This window comes from Leptopilina boulardi, unplaced genomic scaffold (assembly GCF_019393585.1).
Source record: "Leptopilina boulardi isolate dan_hultmark-lab unplaced genomic scaffold, ZJU_Lbou_2.1 LbouV2_372, whole genome shotgun sequence".
NCBI lineage: Eukaryota > Metazoa > Arthropoda > Insecta > Hymenoptera > Figitidae > Leptopilina > Leptopilina boulardi.
Genome location: NW_026137943.1, coordinates 1491359 through 1507561, shown reverse-complemented (window position 1 = coordinate 1507561; position 16203 = coordinate 1491359). Strand labels below are relative to the sequence as shown.

Here is a 16203-nt window from a genome sequence, read left to right as displayed (position 1 = left end):
TTCCACTTTCATATACATGATACTAAGGGGGTTCATTCCATCATATTCTCAGAAATTCTCAGCAAAATGTTATACATAATGATCACATATATATAACCCAATACTCTCTATATTACAATTAATTAATTTAAATTAAAAAAAAAATTAATTACAATTAAAAAAAAATGTTGATTAAAGATTTTCTCTCCTATTATTTATTTAATTTTTTTAATAATAATAATTTATTTAATTTTTTTAAATAATAATTTGACATGAACAAAAAAAGTTCAGCGAAATTTTCAATTAGATAACTCAGTAGTGAGAAAAAGTTTAATGTCAAACTGCTTGATTTAGTGGTAAGCGTGTCTATATATACTTGCTAGTCGAAGGGTGGGGGAAATACGGAAGAGTGGGGATACGACGCAGGCGCGACTCTCAGAAAGCTGACTGCCGTCACAGAGGCAGTACATAAAATTAACGGAAATTTTATAAAATACCTGGCGCAAAAAAAGGTTTAAAAAATTGAATATTTAAAAATAATAATAGCAGATTAAAAAAAAAAGAAATTTTATAAAATACCTGGCGCAAAAAAGGTTTAAAAAATGGAATACTTAAAAATAAAAATAGCGAAATAATTTAATTACAATTAAAAAAAAAAGTTTATTACAATTTTTTTCTTCTATTATTTATATTTATATTTCCTTTTTTCTTCTCTCTTATTTCTCACTCATCTAATTAATAATTTACATTTTGTTTTATAACATGACTTTTAGACAATTTTCTTATCCTTCTGGGAATTTGTGAAAAAAATTTTTTTAAAAAAACTTTTCAGAGTAGAATTTTTGTTTTTTTTTTATTAAATTTAATATATGAATTATATATAAGGTTATAAGAGAAGATTTGTGCTAGAAATTTATATACCTATATGTATATAAACATGTAATATTTTTTTGCATATTTCAATTTAATTTAGCCTTTGTCACTTTATTTTTCATATTTTAGAAATCTCTCATTCCCACCAGTGTAGTCTCATCTCGTGTATAGAGAATTTTTCCTTGTATTATTTATTCTTGCCGTGCACATTCATTTTCTAAATCTCGCACATCTCGTTTCCTCTCACAATTTCATTTGTATTCTAATTTTATTTAGATTTATATTAGTTGGTTCAATCCACTTTTGCATATAACTGTCACAAATTCCTCCTATCTCTCTTTCCTAAGAAAACTAGTGTAATTGAAATGATTAATGATCGAAAAAAATACTTTTCTTCTTATATCCCTCTCTCTCTCTGGAAATTACGAGACAATATGTATCTAAAAATAATAGTAATAAAAATGAAAAAATTTTTAAAAATTGAATAAGAAAATTTTAATTAAGATTTTAATTTAATGTAATTTTAATTAAAATTATTGATTCTGTAAATTGTGATATAATTAAGATAATGTAAGAGGAAAAAATTTTTCTTGGCAAAGAAATGCATTTTTTTTTTGTGTTTTGATAAACTTTTTTTCTTAGTGCATATTTTATAGGTTTCCCTTTTGATTCAGTAGTAACATCAAGCTCTTGATACTTTTATCTTTTTTTATTTTTTTTTTCTTTTACGCTCGTATCTTCTTTCAAATGGAGGGTTCACCTTTTTTTTTATGCATTATGTGAATTCGAAGCACGCTTTGGGCACATGGGATGGCGTAAACGCAATGTACACGTACGTGTTCGTATCATATCACCCTTTCGATCTTCAGTTCTGGTTTTCTGAGGTAAAAGAGAGGGGGAATGGTTGAGGGGGAGGGAACGGGTTTTGGTATTCTCATGCCACGAGATGGCCACCTGGGAAATTTCACGATGGCACCAGGTTTCAAAGTTTCACTCGGAGTTTGATGCGCTTCGCTTCAATGACAATTATTTATTGCCAACTGAATGCCAATTACTTGGCGAAGTAACGGTTATCACCGTTTATCATTTACACACCATATACTGTGAGAATAATGTGAAAAGTCGTATAGAATTCATTTATTTTTTTATATATATATATATTCTTAAAAAAAATAACAATATCTTTAATTTTTATAATTTTAGTTTTTCAATAATTGATGAATATTATTTTTATTAACCAATTTCTTAATTGTAAGTAGTAAAAGTCAATTAAAGTCAGACATATCGAATTCTTAGAATGTTTTTAGTGATAGAAGTTAAAAGTCAGACATAACACAATAGTTTAATTCCTTAGTGTCAGTAGTAAAAGAAAGTTTAGTCAGACAAATCTTCCATGAGAATCAGTAGTCAAAATCAGTTTAAGTCAGACAGAAGACAATTAGGGAATTTAATTTCGAAGTTTTAGTAGTAAAATAAGGTTTTAGTCAGACAAATTTTTTTTATATTTTTATAATACGAATATTTAAATCATACTTGTACTTTTTACAATTTTTATAGTCTTCGTATTTATTAATAAAAGTTGTCTTTTAAAAAACTTTCATTTATATTCATTTTGTTTATTAATTTAAAATTATGAAAATTAATTGTACTAGTTATTGTTTGAAACTTTTATGAAAGTCCTTGGATAGAAAATATTTTTAATTAACCGGATTAGTTTCCTCGAAAATGAACTTAGTTATCCGTGTAATCCACTCATGTTTCTCCGCTTTTTAACTTTTTATCTAAATTAAAACAAAAAAAAAAAAGAAATTAACTAAAATGTGAAAATTTACCTTAAAATAAATATATATTTTTTTAATAAAAAAAAAAAACTTAGGTAAAATAATTGTTCCAAATTATCATTTTTATAAGAATATTTATATATTTGTTAATAATTTATATAATTATTGAGATGATTTTTTTCTCTCCGCCTAGCAAATAATCGTTATTCTCTGAAACTCTTTTAATATAACGTTTACAATCCTTTGCAATGTGTTGGAATCATTTGTAACCTTTATGATCAGTTGTAAACTTTTAAATGTTCACTTCCATAAAATCTCACATAACGTCCTCTAATTTCTAGGAATCCGGTAAATTTCTTTTGTTTTTTTATGTGTAATTTTATTTTATTTTAAATTGTCCTTATTTTTTTTTTTTCATTTAATTGTTGAATAAAAAAAATGAAATTGGCCAATGTTATTTAAAACACTTTTAGTAACATTAAAACAAATTTCTAATACCTCTATTTAAAATATGAAAAATTGTTTTTATAGTTTAAATGAAATGTTAAAGAATTTATGAAATTTATCTTTTTTTTAAAAAATTCCTTGTGTGCTTGTAAAAACTTTTGTGATGAGAAATGTTTTATAAATTTTTCCTTCTAGTCGACACAATAAAGACTGGTTTTAATTAAAATAATGATGTATAGAAAGATTTATTAACAAAAAATTTATTTTCAATTCAAGGATTTAGTATTAATTCTCACTAATTTTATTTAATGCACTTTAACTTTATTAAATAATGAAATTAAATTACTTTAAAAATTTATAACATAATTTGCTAAAAGAAAATTTTATTTTGAATTTTAGTAGTAAAAAAAAATATTGCAACATTTCCTTCTTTCTTAAGATTTAGAATAATCCTGTAAGATCTTAAGTCTTTTCAAGGAGAAAGAGAGAGAGATTTCTTATTAAAGAAGATTTTATTATTCTACACCTTAAAAATTCTCGTACTTGACATTTTACATGAAAAAGAGCTCGTACAATACAAGCGTGAGCGAAACAAGGTTCTTTGGTTACGGGCTAGGAATAACGTAGTGCCTCTCGTCGTGGGGTTACCCGACACCCCTTTTCTTTATTGCTCTGTTGTTCTCGTCCTTACGCCTTGCAAAAAAAAACCCCTTTCTCCTTTTTAACCCCCCCCCCTCCCCGTTACCCCCTTTCACGTTTCTCTCCAATTTATTCGAGAGGCAAAATGTGTTCCGCGAAACTCTCGTTCCGCCGTCGACTCGAAGGCGGCTTCGCACCCGTGGCAGTCCATTTCTTTTTTTTGTGCTTTTTTTCCCTTATAGTCCCTATTCTGACTAGGACCACTTTTTTTTTTGTTTTTGGTTTTTTTTCCGCCTTGTACTTTAGAGCACCTGCTCTCACGTACAAAACTAAAGGATCAAGGGGGGAGGGAGGTGAAAAGAGGGATGGAATTACGATTCTCGACGATCGAAGAAAGAGAAATGAGAAGTAAAGTTAAGGGAATGGCAGAATAGAAGGGAAGAAAAGGGGAGGGATTCAGAGGTCACTAGAGCGAAGCAAGTAAGGGGTAGTTTGGAGAAAAGGTTCAGTCGACTAATGTCTTGAAATCGCTTGGGTTAGGTCCATCGTGGTCAAACGCGATAACCCTGCACTTCAACCCTCTTTCGTTCTTAATGTCTTTTTTTCTTCACCTACTTCATCCTTTCTTTTTTTTTTATTTTTTCCTATTTGTTTGAAAAGTAACCTACAACCACGCTATATATATAATATATATATATATATATATATATATACATACAGGAGAATGAATTTCAAGACAAAAGGTATATACTAGAAGCCAAGTTTGCTCTTCTCGAATAGTCTTCGCCAAGTTTCGATTTGCAAACTTTCCCTCATCCCTTGGCACACTTCTTCTTCTTCTTCGAATCACAAGTTAGAATTAACCCTTTGACGCATTTTTTATAACATGACTGCTTAATAATTAAATTAGGCTAATTACACTAATTGGAAATTCCATTTGTGTTTAAAACTTTGGCATGGTAAAGTCTAGGGGGGGAATTGCACATGTCGAGATAGAGAGAAGTGTTTGTTGAACTTTGTATATATCAAATTAAAATAAGTAATTAAATCGAAATTTAACTTTCCAAGTAAACAGTGGTTGAATTTACAAAGTTTTACAGCAAATGCTATATTTGATAATTTATTTTTCATTTAGAAAAAAAAATTGATAATTTTTTTTTAATTAACTAAGAGATAATAATTAATTGAATTTATTTCATTTGTTAGAATATAATAGTGCAGTATAAATAATAATTTTACTTGAGCCAAGAAAGTTAAGGGAAATATTTTAATTTGTCAATTCAGTACTGCACAGAGAAAACATGGTGTTATTTTTGTTGCAGCTAATTTTTTTGGAGGGTAATTTATATAAGGGTAAATTTTGTATTTTACCTTTGTTTGGTATAATTATAATTGACATAAACAAACATTACAAATTTTTATATAAAACGTCAACTTCAAACATTAACCTTTCCAACCACAAAAATTTAAAAATTATATAAAAGTTTCGTAATAAAAAATTTAAATGCAAAAATAATTTTCTATATATCGACGTTTTCGTTTAAATGCAAAAATATTTTTCGATATATCGACGAAAGTTTAAAAATAATATTTAAAATATTCACCAATATTTATATTTGTAAACAATATTTATAATAAATATTTAAGTAATAAACAAAATTTTTTCTGCTTACTCTTCTATTTAATTGAATTTGATATTTTTTATAACCTTATGAAAATTGTTTAGTGATTAATTATTTTTGAATTTTTATAAACAAATAATGTTTAATATTAAAATTATTTATAACTCTTGTAAAAATTTGAATATATAATACATACCTAAGTATTATTAAAATATATTATTACAATATAATATATTCATATGTAAAATTTTTACATAACGAGGATTTGTTCTGGTACAAATATCTTATATATAAATGAGGGGCTGATAGTAAAAATGGTTTAAAATAACATTGGGAGCAAAAGTGGGATAAGTGACTTGGGAGCAAAAACGGGTTAAAATGATTCGTGTAATTTATTGATAAATTCATTATATTATCGATTAAAAAATATTAATTATAATAAAATATGCATTTTTTCCTATTGTTAATATTTTTTAATCGATAATATAATGAATTTATCAATAAATTACACGAATCATTTTAACCCGTTTTTGCTCCCAAGTCACTTATCCCACTTTTGCTCCCAATGTTATTTTAAACCATTTTTACTATCAGCCCCTCAAATGTACATATCTCAAAGAAAAAAATTAAAAACAATTTTAAAGAAACGATTAATAGTTTCTTATTGTAAATAAAATCATTAAACTTACATACTGCAGAATTTTTAAAGTTCTCACCAATTTTCGTAAAAATTTATCTTGAAGTAATTACGTACATTTATTTTGACAGTTATTAGAAATTAGATTTTCAATTAAAATTTTTAAAGTTTTCCAGGAATGTTTTTTTTATATAATTCTATATCAGTATTATGATATTATGCTGAATATTGAAAATAATTTATTAAAAAAACATAAATGTTGTAAAATAAACGCTTTTTTAGATATTTAATTGCATTCAACAACAGTTCTAACCATAAAATTATTGCAACCTGAATTCAGATTAAACATTTGATTTTCTCTTAAATAAGCGAAAATTTTTTCATTTAGAGTAGGTAAAATTGAAATTTCTCCAATTTTGGTGTCAAAATGATACCAACAGGATAAAATTTGTTGCATACATTTTTAACACCGAATTTAATGTCAAAACAACACCCAGTTTTTTCTGTGTGAGAAGAAGTTCAGTGGCAAACTGCTCGACTTACTTGCAAGAGTTCTTATATATACTCACTAGACATGGAGTAGGGGAAAATACGACGCAGGCGCAACTCTCAGAAAACTAACTGCCGTCACACAAGCAGTACATAAAATTAAAAAGAAATTTTATAAAATACCTAGCGCAAAAAAAGGTTTAAAAAATTGAATATTTAAAAATAATAATAGAGGAAAGCACATTAAAAAACAGAAATTTTATAAAACACCTGGCGCAAAAAAAAGGTAAAATTTGGAAAAATTTTCAAAAATTTAAATTTGCGAGATAATCGTTCTGGAATACCGCCAATAAAATAAGAAACAAGTAGCGAACAAAAAATGTATGGCGCACTTTTTGATTGGTCCAGCGGATGCTGAGCTACACTAGAAAACAAATTTGGAAAAATTTTCGAAAAATTAAATTTTACAGATAATCGTTCGGGAATACCGCCAAAAAAATAGTCAAAAAGTTCCGAACAAAAAATGTATGGCGCACTTTTAGATTGGTCCAGCGGATGCTGAGCTACACTAAAAAACATTTTGGAAAAATTTTCGAAAAATTAAATTTGCGAGATAACTGTTCCGGAATACCACCATAAAAATAGGGAAAAAGTTTCGAAAAAAAAATGTATGGCGCACTTTTAGATTGGTCCAGCGGATGCTGAGCTACAATAAATAACATTTTGAAAAAATTTTCGAAAAATTAAATTTGCGAGATAACTGTTCCGGAATACCACCATAAAAATAGAGAAAAAGTTTCGAACAAAAAATGTATGGCGCACTTTTTAATTGGTCCAGCGGATGCTGAGCTACACTCAAAAATATTTTGGACAAATTTTCGAAAATTTAAATTTGCGAGATAATCGTTTGGGAATACCGGCAAAGTCTTTAGCAAATAGTAGCGAACAAAAAATGTATGGCGCACTTTTTGATTGGTCCAGCGGATGCTGAGCTACACTAGAAAACAAATTTGGAAAAATTATCAAAAAATTAAATTTTCCAGATAATCGTTCGGGAATACCGCCAAAAAAATAGTCAAAAAGTTCCGAACAAAAAATGTATGGCACACTTTTAGATTGGTCCAGCGGATGCTGAGCTACACTCAAAAATATTTTGGAAAAATGTTCGAAAATTAAAATTTGCGAGATAATCGTTCGGGAATACCGACAAAGTCTTTAGCAAATAGTAGCGAACAAAAAATGTATGGCGCACTTTTTGATTGGTCCAGCGGATGCTGAGCTACACTAGAAAACAAATTTGGAAAAAATTTAGAAAAATTAAATTTGCGAGATAATCGTTCCGGAATACCACTATCAAAATAGGGAAAAAGTTTCGAACAAAAAATGTATGGAGCACTTTTTGTTTGGTCCAGCGGATGCTGAGCTACACTCAGATAAATTTTTTAAAAAATTTCGAAAAATTAAATTTGCGAGATAATTGATCGGGAATACCGCCAAAGTCTTTAGCAAATAGTAGCGAACAAAAAATGTATGGCGCACTTTTTGATTGGTCCAGCGGATGCTGAGCTACACTAGAAAACAAATTTGGAAAAAATTTAGAAAAATTAAATTTGCGAGATAATCGTTCCGGAATACCACTATCAAAATAGGGAAAAAGTTTCGAACAAAAAATGTATGGAGCACTTTTTGTTTGGTCCAGCGGATGCTGAGCTACACTCAGATAAATTTTTTAAAAAATTTCGAAAAATTAAATTTGCGAGATAATTGATCGGGAATACCGCCAAAGTCTTAACCCGGGAGTCTCGAACAAAAAATGTATGGCGCACTTTTTGATTGGTCCAGCGGATGCTGAGCTACACTCTGATAAATTTCTTAAAAAATTTTGAAAAATTAAATTTGCGAGATAATTGATCAAGAATACCGCCAAATTCTTAACCCGGGAGTCTAGAACAAAAAATGTATGGCGCACTTTTTGATTGGTCCACCGGATGCTGAGCTACACTAGAAAACAAATTTGGAAAAATTTTCGAAAAATTAAATTTTACAGATAATCGTTCGGGAATACCGCCAAAAAAATAGTCAAAAAGTTCCGAACAAAAAATGTATGGCGCACTTTTAGATTGGTCCAGCGGATGCTGAGCTACACTAAAAAACATTTTGGAAAAATTTTCGAAAAATTAAATTTGCGAGATAACTGTTCCGGAATACCACCATAAAAATAGAGAAAAAGTTTCGAACAAAAAATGTATGGCGCACTTTTAGATTGGTCAAGCGGATGCTGAGCTACAATAAATAACATTTTGGAAAAATTTTCGAAAAAGTAAATTTGCGAGATAACTGTTCCGGAATACCACCATAAAAATAGAGAAAAGGTTTCAAACAAAAAATGTATGGCGCACTTTTTAATTGGTCCAGCGGATGCTGAGCTACACTCAAAAATATTTTGGAAAAATTTTCAAAAATTTAAATTTGCGAGATAATCGTTCGGGAATACCGGCAAAGTCTTTAGCAAATAGTAGCGAACAAAAAATGTATGGCGCACTTTTTAATTGGTCCAGCGGATGCTGAGCTACACTCAAAAATATTTTGGAAAAATTTTCGAAAATTTAAATTTGCGAGATAATCGTTCGGGAATACCGGCAAAGCCTTTAGCAAATAGTAGCGAACAAAAAATGTATGGCGCACTTTTAGATTGGTCCAGCGGATGCTGAGCTACACTCAAAAATATTTTGGAAAAATGTTCGAAAATTAAAATTTGCGAGATAATCGTTCGGGAATACCGACAAAGTCTTTAGCAAATAGTAGCGAACAAAAAATGTATGGCGCACTTTTTGATTGGTCCAGCGGATGCTGAGCTACACTAGAAAACAAATTTGGAAAAAATTTAGAAAAATTAAATTTGCGAGATAATCTTTCAGGAATACCACTATCAAAATAGGGAAAAAGTTTCGAACAAAAAATGTATGGAGCACTTTTTGTTTGGTCCAGCGGATGCTGAGCTACACTCAGATAAATTTTTTAAAAAATTTCGAAAAATTAAATTTGCGAGATAATTGATCGGGAATACCGCCAAAGTCTTAACCCGGGAGTCTCGAACAAAAAATGTATGGCGCACTTTTTGATTGGTCCAGCGGATGCTGAGCTACACTCTGATAAATTTCTTAAAAAATTTTGAAAAATTAAATTTGCGAGATAATTGATCAAGAATACCGCCAAATTCTTAACCCGGGAGTCTAGAACAAAAAATGTATGGCGCACTTTTTGATTGGTCCACCGGATGCTGAGCTACACTAGAAAACAAATTTGGAAAAATTTTCGAAAAATTAAATTTTACAGATAATCGTTCGGGAATACCGCCAAAAAAATAGTCAAAAAGTTCCGAACAAAAAATGTATGGCGCACTTTTAGATTGGTCCAGCGGATGCTGAGCTACACTCAAAAATATTTTGGAAAAATGGTCGAAAATTAAAATTTGCGAGATAATCGTTCGGGAATACCGACAAAGTCTTTAGCAAATAGTAGCGAACAAAAAATGTATGGCGCACTTTTTGATTGGTCCAGCGGATGCTGAGCTACACTAGAAAACAAATTTGGAAAAAATTTAGAAAAATTAAATTTGCGAGATAATCGTTCCGGAATACCACTATCAAAATAGGGAAAAAGTTTCGAAAAAAAAAGGTATGGCGCACTTTTTGGTTGGTCCAGCGGATGCTGAGCTACACTCTGATAAATTTCTTAAAAAATTTTGAAAAATTAAATTTGCGAGATAATTGATCGGGAATACCGCCAAAGTCTTAACCCGGGAGTCTCGAACAAAAAATGTATGGCGCACTTTTTGATTGGTCCAGCGGATGCTGAGCTACACTCAGATGAATTTTTTAAAAAATTTCGAAAAATTAAATTTGCGAGATAATTGATCGGGAATACCGCCAAAGTCTTAACCCGGGAGTCTCGAACAAAAAATGTATGGCGCACTTTTTGATTGGTCCAGCGGATGCTGAGCTACACTCAGATAAATTTTTTAAAAAATTTCGAAAAATTAAATTTGCGAGATAATTGATCGGGAATACCGCCAAAGTCTTAACCCGGGAGTCTCGAACAAAAAATGTATGGCGCACTTTTTGATTGGTCCAGCGGATGCTGAGCTACACTCAGATATATTTTTTAAAAAATTTCGAAAAATTAAATTTGCGAGATAATTGATCGGGAATACCGCCAAAGTCTTAACCCGGGAGTCTCGAACAAAAAATGTATGGCGCACTTTTTGATTGGTCCAGCGGATGCTGAGCTACACTCTGATAAATTTCTTAAAAAATTTTGAAAAATTAAATTTGCGAGATAATTGATCGGGAATACCGCCAAATTCTTAACCCGGGAGTCTTGAACAAAAAATGTCTGGCGCACTTTTTGATTGGTCCAGCGGATACTGAGCTACACTAAAAAACATTTTGGAAAAATTTTCGAAAAATTTAATTTGCGAGATAACTGTTCCGGAATACCACCATAAAAATAGGGAAAAAGTTTCGAACAAAAAATGTATGGCGCACTTTTTAATTGGTCCAGCGGATGCTGAGCTACACTCAAAAATATTTTGGAAAAATTTTCGAAAATTTAAATTTGCGAGATAATCGTTCGGGAATACAGCCAATAAAATAAGGAAAAAGTTTTGAACAAAAAATGTACGGCGCACTTTTTGTTTGGTCCAGCGGATGCTGAGCTACGCACTCACTAAAACTGGGAAAAAATTTTCGAAAAAAAAAATTTGTCAGATAATGACTCGGGAATAATGCCAAAAAATTGAGCAAAAAGTCTCGAACAAAAAATGTATGGCGCACTTTTTGATTGGTCCAGCGGATGCTGAGCTACACTCACTAAAACTGGGAAAAAATTTTCGAAAAAAAAAATTTGCCAGATAATGACTCGGGAATAATGCCAAAAAATTGAGCAAAAAGTCTCGAACAAAAAATGTATGGCGCACTTTTTGATTGTCCAGCGGATGCTGAGCTACACTAGAAAACTTTGAATCATAAAATTAAAAAAATTTTAAACTAATTTTTACTGTTGTTTGGAGTGGGGAAAATACGACACAGGTGCGCATGTATCAGAAAACTGGATGCCGTCACACATGCGGTACATAAAATTAAACAGAAATTTTATAAAATACATGGCGCAAAAGAAGATTTAAAAAATTGAATATTTAAAAATAATATTAGCGGAAAGCAGATTAAAAAAAGAAATTTTTTAAAATACCTGTCGCAAAAAAAGGTTTAAAAAATTTGAATCATAAAATTAAAACAATTTTAAAATTAATTTTAATAACAATTGTTTTTTGAGTTAATTATATTATATTGCATTTTTTTTCTCTTCAAAAAAGTGTTTTTTAAAAAAAATCACCACATGCGTATAATATATTATTAAATGAAAGGAAATATTTCTTTTATGTTCGATATAAAAATTTATAGTAAAGGGTTACACTATATTATTTGAAGAGAAAAATTCTATTGCATGTTTGGTCAAGCTTTTGATCTTATGACCCAACATTTTCGTGATAAGGATTTTGAGATGTGTATTGATATTCTCTTATAACTTTTTTTTTTTTATTTTTGCTATTACTGGCAGCAACTTATCGAGTTACAATGACGTATATCGTTTGAAAAGCAATTGGATTTTCCTTGCCATCGACGCTGCGGTATTCTCACAGAAAACGCGCGCGCGAGATAGAATGAAAACCGAAGAAAACGAGATCACTTTAACGTTCATAGAAATTATTCCTCTGTTCTTTCTTTTCAACATGTTCTCTCTCTCTCTTCTTTTTTTCTCAATCATTTCTCCTCTCACTCTTGATAATTTCAAATCGTTTTTCATTGATCACTCTCTTTCTCTCCTATATAAAACCAAATCAATTAACAGATTATATTCATTTAAATAAAAAACATTATTTTCTGATTGAAATGAACATTATAAAATATTGATAATAATTTTAATTGTCGATATTAATATACAAATAGAAAATATTTTTTTATCGAATAATTGTAATATTTTATATATTCGGGTTTTTAATTTTTTCTTTAAATGTTAAAATACTTTGAAAGTTTGTTTCAAGAGTTTTTAAATTGAATTTCTCCATCAATGTTACATCAAAACTCATTTAAACTCAAAAGTTAAAGTTACGAAGGAATGAGAGAGAGAGAGAGAGAAGGAGACAAATCTGAGAAACATTTTGGAACAAACCACAGATTCGCCACTAAGTTTTGGGTAGGGATTCCCGCCAAAGTCTCATGGGAATCTAAATGTCCGCAATTAGACTTTCGAGGCAGAAGCTCATGCGAGATATCCTTTCTAGAAGGCATTCTCATCTTCTACCGAAAACTTCATAAATTTGCAATTTCCACCTCCTCCTCATCTCAACATTTCTATCCTCTCTTGACAATTGCATTTCACAATTTTGCTAAAAAAAAAAAAATTTTTTTTACATCGAAATATAAACTTGATAAATTTTTCAATTCCATGGATATATAAGTATATCAAATTTGTTATATCATAAACTATATTCGAAACAAAACAAATATATGTGAATTATAGAATGAAAGGATAAAATTTATGAATGAATGGAAAATGATGTGTGTGAAACATAAAAAAAAATTGGTTACACGGTAATTGTTTGATCTGGTTTTGAATTTACTTGATATACATCAGTATTGAGTGGGATCGAACGAGTAAAATCGATATATATATATATATATATATATATATATATAATTTAAAGTTACTGCGGGTTTCGAGCGAATTTGACCGGAGCAAATAACGGCGAGTATGTTGATTCGCGGGCAGCACCTGTAAACACGAATAATGGAGAGTACCAATTGGTAAATTGTGTACTTCGGGTTTGTCGGTGAGTGGCGCGAGGTTGTTTCGTACCTACATTGTCCAACGAAGACAAATGCTCTCTCGTTAAATGCTATATGCATAATGCTACGAATGTGTTTGCATAGTGCGCGAGACTACCAAAAATGGTTAAATTTTCGCTGACCCTGACAGAGTGTAACAAATCTTCATTTTTTTTTTTTTTTGAAATCTTTGAGAATTAATTTAGATTTACATTTTCTCTCTCAGAAAGCTGACTGCCGTCACACAGGCAGTACATAAAATTAAAAAGAAATTTTATAAAATACCTGGCGCAAAAAAAGGTTTAAAAAATTTGAATCATAAAATTAAAATAATTTTTACTGTTGTTTGGAGTGGGGGAAATACGACACAGGTGCGACTGTATCAGAAAACTGGTTGCCGTCACACAATCAGTACATAAAATTAAACAGAAATTTTATAAAATACCTGGCGCAAAAAAAGATTTAAAAAATTGAATACAGAGTGTAACAAATCTTCATTTTTTTTAAATCTTTGAGAATTAATTTACATTTTCAGGGTAGTGACACTAAAATAATATTTAGATTAGTAGAAGAAGAATAAACTCTTTGCACTAATAAAATATATCTCGATAATAACTTGAATTGAGTGCAAAGAGACTCTAGGCGTTAAATTAGTAAAAAGTGATTATATAACTAGGGAACGAGCAACTCGTTCGCAATTCGAAGTGAACTTAATCCTTTGCAACAAATCACTTTCGTGCAAGTGTTAAGGCGATAATCCATTTGACGTACCCCTTAATCGATACTGGGATTCCGTATTTCTCACATTTACAACGTTCTCTCTCTCACTCTCTCTCTTTTCTGTATTTCTCCTATTTGCAAATACAATAAGTACTCAATTTCCTTCCTCAACATTTTTTTTAGTATACAAATAGAACTTCTCTTATTTTTCTCTATTACTCCACATAAAGCGTCAAATTACGTGACATTAAATAGCCTGGCAACGTCAATAAACGCGCCCGGGGTTTGGCGCGCATACCATTTCGATTTGACGATTACTGCTTATCGATGGAATTGCAATTCGCAATAGCCCCAAGCAAAGCTTCTTCCTCCTCCCACTTTCACCAAATACAATTCGAAAATGACTCGCAGGATATCGATATTGCGCACGTGCCTTTCGAATTTTTTTTTTTTTCGATTCGTGAGAAAAAGATTTGCTAAATCTTTTCTGTGTCTCAACACTGAATTACTTTTATTTTTGAGAATCGAGAAAGAAGATTTAAAAGGTAATGCTTTGAATGTTAACTCTTTAATGTAATTAGTTTTCTTTGTAATTTTTTTTTTTTTTTATAAAACTAAAATCTCCTGCAGTGTCTGTTGACAGCTTCTGCAAAAGTGGTACTCCAACAGTTGCATTAAAAATCAATCCAGGTTGTGATTATAATAGGTCTGGATAAAAGAACGTTAACAAGATTGTAAGAGACACTTCTATAAATTGCACACAAAGGGAAAAGGAAATTACATCGTCGACGACCTTTGGGAAATGACAAGGCGACAGTAACCAACCATGCATGCGTAATGGGATTATGAACCACTTTTCAAAGTTTCACCGTTCAAGCGCGCTAAGCACTGTTTGAATTCTCTCTCTCTACATTTTCTACGCGTTTTAAACAAAAGAATATTAATTTAAAAATTGAACCACATGATAATTGAAATGACAATCGGATAATTGTTATATTTTCTCACATATATGAGAATTTCATGCAATATTTAATAATAATAATTTTTTACCAAAAACTTTACTTTTTGGATAAATTTTTGAACATTGGGTGTAAATGCAACAAGAACGAGCATTCAGAAAAGGGGATTTCACAGCAGGAAGTAGAACGAGTTTTGTGTAGCCAAAGAAAATACGTTCGAACGATGTGATATTGTTTTTCTGTATTCCTATCACCTCGCCTGACTAGACCAGATTTATTCTACTGCGAGAATATCACACTTGTGTTATATATATATAAATGTGAAATATGTAAACGACATGTTCAACTATATTGTTTGCGACATTTCAATTTACTGAAATATAGACATTTTATTCTCAAGCTGATCTCTTTAACGTAAATCGACCTTAAAAATAAAAATTTACAATTGGTAAATATTGAAATATTTTCGTTTATTTTAGAATGTGTTCTATGAAACGCACTCTTTTTGTGTGCACAGTGGAAAGTTAGGGTAACGCATTCTGATTGGTTCATCCCCTCTTCTTATGTGTTGCGCACGCAATCAAAATTGCCTAAACGCAACTGCGCTTGCGTCACGATAATTTTCTCATTGGCGAGAAAAAGCGCGCTTATTTAAAATGATTTGAACATTTTCATCAAAATTGATTCATTTTTTTAATGCTTTGTAATCAATATTAATTTTTACTTCTTTTTTTTTTGACGAAAAGAAAATGGGAAAGTTTATTTGGATCATTACTTTCTTAGCGACGTTCATAAGTAGCAAATTACAAATTAAACCATAAAAGCAAGAAAAAACTTGTCAAGACCCTCGCGAGATTTTCAAATAGCCATCTGCGCATTTTCATTGGATCGCAAAGTAATCTTCAGTCTGAATATTAACTTTTCTCGTCAGGGGAAGCGTCATGCATTTGTAATTTATCGTTCTTATGTAACCCAGCTCTGAATGTAAAAAACCAATTTACCTATCTCTCTCTCTCTCTCTCTTTCTTTTTCTTGCTCTTGTTCGCTTCCCTCTCTTATCTATCCTATTTATCGAACTATTTTTCTGTCCTCTCTTATACTCTCTTCGCTTTCCTCTTTTGCTATCGTGATAATTTAGAGTTGGCGCTGCGGACAACGTAGCAGATTTTT

General features: G+C 30.4%; 2 protein-coding genes across 2 annotated transcripts in view; one reads left to right on the top strand and one right to left on the bottom strand.

Moving 5' to 3' along the window:
- Window positions 1-16203, bottom strand: part of LOC127287721 (uncharacterized) — a 277776-nt gene that overhangs the window by 69365 nt on the left and 192208 nt on the right. The window lies entirely within an intron of this gene.
- Window positions 1-16203, top strand: part of LOC127287719 (UDP-glycosyltransferase UGT5-like) — a 41781-nt gene that overhangs the window by 23201 nt on the left and 2377 nt on the right. The gene's annotated exons all lie outside the window — the stretch shown is intronic.